At 45.9% G+C, this 7,392-nt stretch overlaps 1 long non-coding RNA gene across 1 annotated transcript; it reads left to right on the top strand.

The window, feature by feature from the left end:
* Window positions 1-555: 555 nt before the first annotated feature.
* LOC116098415 lies at window positions 556-1,560 on the top strand. Its single transcript, XR_004121839.1, has 2 exons — window positions 556-809; window positions 1,382-1,560. It is a non-coding gene; the product is annotated as an uncharacterized LOC116098415 (long non-coding RNA).
* Window positions 1,561-7,392: the final 5,832 nt, after the last annotated feature.

A 7,392-nucleotide genomic window follows, 5' to 3' on the forward strand; every position in this document is an offset into this window, starting at 1 on the left:
CCACAGTTGAAGGTCAGGAAGGAGATAAGGAGTTCTGAACCAACTAGAAAAATAACCATGTTGCTAGGGAAGCCTGCCTTTAGCATTTCTAGTTAGTCCCTGACATGACCCTTAACTCTCTCCTTAACCCATTTCCCACTCCATTTCTTGCTCACCCTTATCCCCCAGCCAAAAATATATTCACCTCTGACTTCCTCATCTCAGCCTTAATCTAGCGAACTCATTCGCATCCAAATCATACCTAGATAAAACTGAGAAATTTGACATTACTCTCCCCAAAGCGTAAAGATAAAAATAAGACTTATAATCACGGTTATCCTAGTCTCTGCTATTTGCCACAAATTTTTCTTCAAAAGTGAGGTTCCCTCTTCCAGATCATCTACAACCAGAAGGAAGATATAAAATAGCCTCCAATGTGACAAGAAGTCATGCACTTATAGTATGTTGATGTAGCCATGCTTCACTGTTACAGAACAAAGAAAGGGAATTGTGATGTAGGTATTCATACCTATATCATGTTGAAACATTCGTAAATATAAGCTCCGAGTGCTCAGCCCTAAAGGGGACATCTCTATCACCACCATGACCGCCCTGCTCACTACCACCCACCTAAGGCTCGGGAAACATCAGGGAAGAGGGCATGGGACGAATGTAAGAGGCAAGGATGGGGAGGAGTGCCGTGGAATGCTGTCTTCAGGTATGACAGAGTCATTCGGCCCTGTACTCAAGAACTCACAACAGCCATGGTTATCTCAACAAACCTGCACAAGATCCAGCCAGTCAGCATACCTACATGGATGAAGGAGGGGGTACGTGAAACCTTACCCCTAGCTGGGGAGCTATTTGCATTCAATTCATGGCTTCTGGGGAAGGGGAGCCATTTTTCTTCAAAGGTAGAGTCATGGGTAGATTGTCCATCTAATAAATTACCCCCACATTCCTGCACACGTGGAAAGCCTTTTGGAGCTCAGGGTGCTGTTAAAAAAGAAACTGAAGGACATGAAAGTAGAAGACTTGATGGGAAGAAGGTGAGAGAGGAGATGGGGGGAGATTAAGACAGGGAGATGGAGAATGAATACTATGTACAGATATGAAATGTCCAATGAATACAGGTTAAATTATTTAAGAGAAGGAAAGCCAGAAAGAGAACCTCTGACGATGTGCACCATAAGGCACCTGCATAATAAAGAATCCTCCTATGACAGACTTTCCCTCGACTGCATAGGAACTGGCTGTTTATTAGCACACCATGAGAGATGTTGCGCTGGAACTGGCAGCTACTTCTCCACAGTTTAGATGGAGACAGAGCACTGCTTCTGGGGGCAGGAGATGAAACTCTGAGCAAATTATTTGGCAGCTCTGATTCAACTTTCCCTGCTAGGACAAGGCAGAGTAGGGCGGTTGGCGAAATCTCGGGGCCTCAGAGACTCCAGACCAGCACTGTCGTCCTCAGCAGACTGGAATCTGCCAGGACCATGGAGGGAGTCGGCTTCATCCAACAACTGTGTAGTGTTTCCATTCCCATATCAACTATGCAGAATTAAAAGTTTGATTTCTACATTTCTTTTTATTTTGACTATTTTTATCAGCTTATATTTTTATCGATAATAATGAATTTTCTATGACAGTGTCACACATTATACGGTGAATTCTGGACACATTCATTCTCTTTCCCCTTCTTGTTTTATTCCTGCTCATCCCTAGCTTTCCCATGTGTGCATGTGTTTGTGTGCTTGTGTGTGTGTACGCACACGTGCATGTGTATGTGTGTGCACGCGTGTGCATGTGCGAGTGTGTGGTTTGCACATATGTACTGTTGTGTTCACACATGAGTATACAGGTACATAATAAACTCATGCAGAAGTCAAAGGAAGACATCAACTGTCTTCTTCCATTGATCTCCACTTCGGTTTTGGTTTTGTTGTTTGGGGGAGTATTTTTGTTTCTCACTGAACATGATGCTCACAGGTTTGTCCAGGGTGGCTGGATATCCTAATCCACCCATCTCCACCAACACTAGGATCACAGGCACATGTGGACATGCTCAGTCTTCACATGGGTGCTGGGGAGTTGAACTCAGGTCCTCCTTTCACTGCAAGCACTCTTACCTATCGAGCTATTGCCCCCAGCACCCCACTTCCTACTTCATGAAGCTTCCCCTAGTTTTCTTATCTGTGTGGGGGGGTGGAGGGTTGCTTACAGGAACATGGGCTACAACAGTGAAGAAATTATGTCTCCCTTCCCCAGCCACCATTAACTACCTTCAGATCCTCAGAGGAAGAGCCTCAGGAACCCTTTCTCCATCCATGATGGAGTGTTGTCAGGCCCTGACCCATATGGGTCTTTGTGGGTAAGCACAGCTACAGAGATTTAAAGTGCAGCAGCCTTAACACACCCCGCAGACCGTGTTACCCAGGACAAGACCCCTCCTTCCAGCTCTTACATTCTTTCTTTGAAAGCTTATTTTGTCCCAGAGGACCAGACTAGAATGTTGGTTTAAGAAAGCATATTCATCAGGGTTCTCCGGAGGACAGGATGAATGCATGTTTAAAAGGCATTGATTAGATTGGCTTACATGATATGGTCTAGGTGATCCACTATAATGGCCGTCTTACAGTAGAAAGAGAATCTGATACCTCAGGCCATGATAATGGGTGCCTCAGAAGTTACACTGAAAGCCAGTATAATCCTAGAGGGCTGCCAGTCTTGAATCAATGTTCAAAGACAGAAGAAGCTGGATTCTGATCCGAGCCAAGGAATGCAGCTGATGCAGCAGCAGAGTCGATAAACTTGCGGGTGAGAGTGAAGACAAAGAGGCAAAAGCCGAGCTTCCTTCTTCCATCTGATGTATCTCTGGGCAACCACCAAAAGATGCCATCCATAACTAGTGAGGGCCTTCCCACTTCAGACAGGCTTGATAAAATCCCTCACACGTATGGCCAGAGGCTTGCCTTGAAGTTGATTCCAGATCCAGACAAGCTGACAACCCAGACTAACCATCACAAGAAGTAACAGTGAGGGTGTGATTTAAATCTCCTGCCAGAGATGCCCGTGCCCCTGGGTTCAACCCCAAGCATCACAGAAAGAAAATGATGCAGGATGCATTGCCTAGTCACAGGCAAGACTAGATGCAAACTCTTTTTAGTTGATCTGAACCTTTTGTGGGGGGTGACTAGTTTAAAAACTAACAGTAAGGTTACAGATCTTGTTCTGCTCTTAAAGCATAGCTTGTGGAAGTCATTGTCTGGGTCACAAAAATGTCACAGTTCTTAATCTAGCCACACAAGCTCTGTGCCTTTTAAAAGTAGCTAACTTTAAATGTGCATCGCAGCTGCCGAAGCAGGCTAGGAATGTTTCTATAAAATCACCTGGGAAAATCTGCTGGCTAACAGGAAACCTCGCTTAGTGCATCTCGGGAAGGAATAGTGGCCAATTATGCTCCCAAAATGAACTGCCTGCCGATTCCTGTCCATTGCTTAAACAAACTTCCTTTCTGCCTTATTTTCCATAATGTGACCATTCTGGGCCACCACAAGCTGGGCTCATTCAGACCACATTGAACTTTGCACATGGTGGGGAAGAAAGAGAGATCAGTTATTAATCTAGGTCCGAGTAGGAAAGAAAAATACTATTTTTGCTTCTAAAAGCTTTAAGGTGGGAAAAAACCTAACCTAGCTCCTTGGCACTTCTCTGTAGCTTTGCAGGAAGCAGAACTGGAGCAGAGAAAGGCAAGCAAAGGTGGGTTCATATCACAGGGTGTGAGGAAGAGCTTTAACGACTGCCATCCCAGCACACTGAAGCCTGCAGCAAATGAAGCTGAGATGAGAGTTCGAAGCCATCCTGAACTACTTAGTCACAGTCCACACAAGCTCTGTCCCCAAAACACACACACTTAGAAAAACTAGAGTTCACAGATTTGCTGCGGGCTGTCTCTAAGCCACTATCTAGTGTCTTCAGCCAGAGACAGGAGAATTTTGTAACTGACATAGACATTCAGGAAAAAGCAAGCATGCTGTGCATTTATGCATGACTTCTGCTTAACAGGCCTGAAGCAAGAGAGCCAAAAATATGCCAGAACTTCATAAAAACAGGAGAAAATAAAAAAAAAATTGGCTCTTTGGCAGTCCCAGTACCTATAGATATTTACGTGTTCGGCTTGAAAGTAATGTGAAAATTTTGCAGCTTTTCAAGGTCAGAAAATGACAAAGCAAGGCTGACCTTCTTGAGAAGTTCTCTTAAGGCAGGTCCCCCATCTCCAGGTGGTCACAGGACCTGGGGCTCAGGGGCAGCATTTGATGAATGAGGAGCTCAGTCTCCGGGATGGGCCTCTGTGGGTAGGAACTCAAGGGCTTGCCTTCAGAGGGATAGCAACCTTGCCTAAGCTCTCTTACAATGTTCCTCCTTTGTTTTCTTTCCTCTGCGTTTGCAGAATGGTGCCCAGCACCTCATGCTAGGGGAGAGTTCTGCCACTGAACCAGGATCCCAGCCTGGGGCTACATTGCCTTTTTCATAAGTCCTTCCCCACACTCCTCAAAGCGAATTTGACAGTTTAGAAAAACACTTTTCTCAAATTTATAAACAAATCAACTGCTTTAATAATAGCTTGTGATGCTGTTATCCAAGCTGATCCAGAAGGAAAAATCTGTACACAAACTAAATTTTTCAGATTTTATTTGTATTTTATGTACATCTGGGGGGGGCACATAATTTGAAAATAGGACCTATGGATTCACAAACACTAGATAAGGCCACTTAGAGACCGAAAAGGGAACAGATCCCCCATGGAAGCCTAGACCAGAAAGCTTCCTTCAGCTAGAACCATAGCCATATAGCCTGGGACATCAGAGCAGCACAGTCGGCAGCCCCTCAAAATTATGTGCAACTTGATACTGCAGAGTTCCACCCTGAGCTGCCCGCGACAAAAAGAAGTTCATTTGGCCACCTACAGAGTCTTAAACACCCAGCAGGGAAATATAACCAAAGAGTAAAATAATTAGTAAAATCACAAAACAAGTCCCTATTGGCCAGGACTGTCATGTGACCCAGCTCAGCCAAGTACCTAGTACTTCTAACGTCCTACAAAGGCATCACATACCAACTACAGCCAATTAAAAAGGACCCCTTAGGGTACCAACACACAACCTGTACATTCTAATTGGCCATGAGTAGATGCATCTCCCGTGGTGATTTTCTCCTACCTAATGGGGGCTTCCAGCAATCCTGAAGTCTCTGCCCCGTCCGAAGCAGGCTCTCCCCGCTGCTTGCTTTCCTGAAGGTGGAAGCCCTTCACTCCAAGCCTACTGCTCTCTTCCTCCTCACTGCCAAACTTCCTAGTCAGTACTGAGATGACTGTGTCTGTGGTGGGGGGGGTTGGGGTGCCATTTCTCCGTCTCATAAGATCCCTTCTTCTCTTCCACATTTTAAGTCCCTGCCTCTTTCAATGGCTAATCAGGTTTACTTCTTCTGAAATTAAATACATTCAACTTCTCACGGTTATAAACTGCCCAGTGGAGAGCTTAGACTGAGAGTCTCTGGGAACCTGCTCACCTGAACACAAACCCCTTCCATGGGCGCTTCAGCCTTCTTGCAGGGACGGCAGAATGAATGAAGAAGTCAGTTCAGCAACTTCGGAAAATTCCACCAGACCCCTCCCCTCCCGGAAGGGAAAGGTCATAGAGCACATAGGCACCCTCCCCTCAGGAAGGGAGAGGTCATGGAGCACATAGACACCCTCCCCTCAGGAAGAGAGAGGCTAATTACATACTTCAGACCACAGTGGGGACCCACCTGCAGATGAGGGAAGCCCAGAGCATTCCTCAGGGCAAACCCACCATTAGCAACGCACAGACAAGGGAACCCTTTGCTACCTCATTCGCTAAGGACCAATCAGTTTAAAGGTCACACTGTTCTGCCAATCACAGTGTGTCTAGTGGCTGTCGCTCTATTCTATCCCTGAAAACTGTATAAAAACTGGCCAAATGGGCTGCCTGAGTTTGCCAGCTCTCCTTCTGGTGCAAGACGACCCCAACCCGTTGGAACAATAAACTCCTCTTGCTTTTGCATCCCCAGGCTCCAAGTTGTTCACTCGGGGCAGGGTGAGGGAGGGCCTGGGGGTGGGCCCAGTAAGCTAAGGCTCATCAGTCTTACACCAAGGCCTCAACTTTCTTAGGCTCCATGAAAAGCATTTTCTTTTTTTAAGATTTATTTCTATGTTGTATATATGAGTGTTTTGCCTGCTTGTGTACATATGAACATGTATATCTGGTGTCTGCAAAGGTCATAAGAGTGTGTTGGCTCCTCTGACACAGGAGTTACAGATGGTGGTGAGCCACAATATGGTTCTGGGAACAGGACCAAACCTAGGCCCTCTCCAAGAGCAGCAAGTGACCTTAACTTCTGAGCCATCTCTCCAGCTTCAAAGAAACCTCTACAGTTCAATCTTTCCTTTGTCTATTTAAATCCTGGACATCCTGTGTATGTTCTTTGAGGAATTGAACCATCTCTGCCTCCCCATCAATTAGGCAGAAACTGTGCCTTAGCTCCATCCCTCTCAAGGTCACATTTAATCAGAATGCACCCTACCATCACACCTTTCTGAGCGAACCAAAGGAGTAGCTACTACATCACTAGCAATGGCTGCAACCTTCACTCTCAACTGGCAGGTATGGAACTAGTTGGTGGAGGGCAGAGTCTTCTAAGTTTATTCTATTTTTACTGGCCAAAGAGGACCCCTAGAACTCACAAACCGCACTGCACCAACCAAAGAACAACAATGGAATTGCCTGACCACATGTGATGATTTGAATGAGAAATGCCCCCAAGGGTTCGTGTGTTTGGTGCCTAGTTGGTGATGCTGTTTGGGGAGCTTATGGGAGTTTTGGAGCATTAGGAAGTGGAGTTTTGCTAGAGAACATAAATCGCTGGGGTACAGCTTTAAGAGTCTCTAGCCCCGCCCCACTTCCTCGTCTACTTCCTGTGTGCAGACAAACTTGTGATAAGCAGCTTCCTTCTTCTGCCCTCATGATTTCCTAGAGTGTTGTCATGTTCTTCCGGCATGATAGACTCAATCCCTCTGGGGAAAAAAAAAATAGACAAAACCTTTTCTCCTCTAATTGTTTTCGGCTGTGGTATTTCATCCTCGGCAATGGGAAAGTAGCTGCTGCTGCTGCCCTAAGTGGAAGCGGTACCTTGCTAAAGGAATAACAACGCTGCTGCTTTTATGCAAACTGCCTGGGCAAGCTCAAGGAAATCTTTAAACCTTCATCCAATGCACCAGGAATCCGGGAAGGAGAGGGACAAAAGGAAGGGACAAAGGGACGGACAAGTGGTGGGATTTTAAAGCAAATCACTTGTAGGCCTGTGTTCAAAGCCCAAACATGGCGGGGGGGGGGG

Source organism: Mastomys coucha, unplaced genomic scaffold, assembly GCF_008632895.1.
Source record: "Mastomys coucha isolate ucsf_1 unplaced genomic scaffold, UCSF_Mcou_1 pScaffold20, whole genome shotgun sequence".
Classification (NCBI taxonomy): Eukaryota; Metazoa; Chordata; class Mammalia; order Rodentia; family Muridae; genus Mastomys; species Mastomys coucha.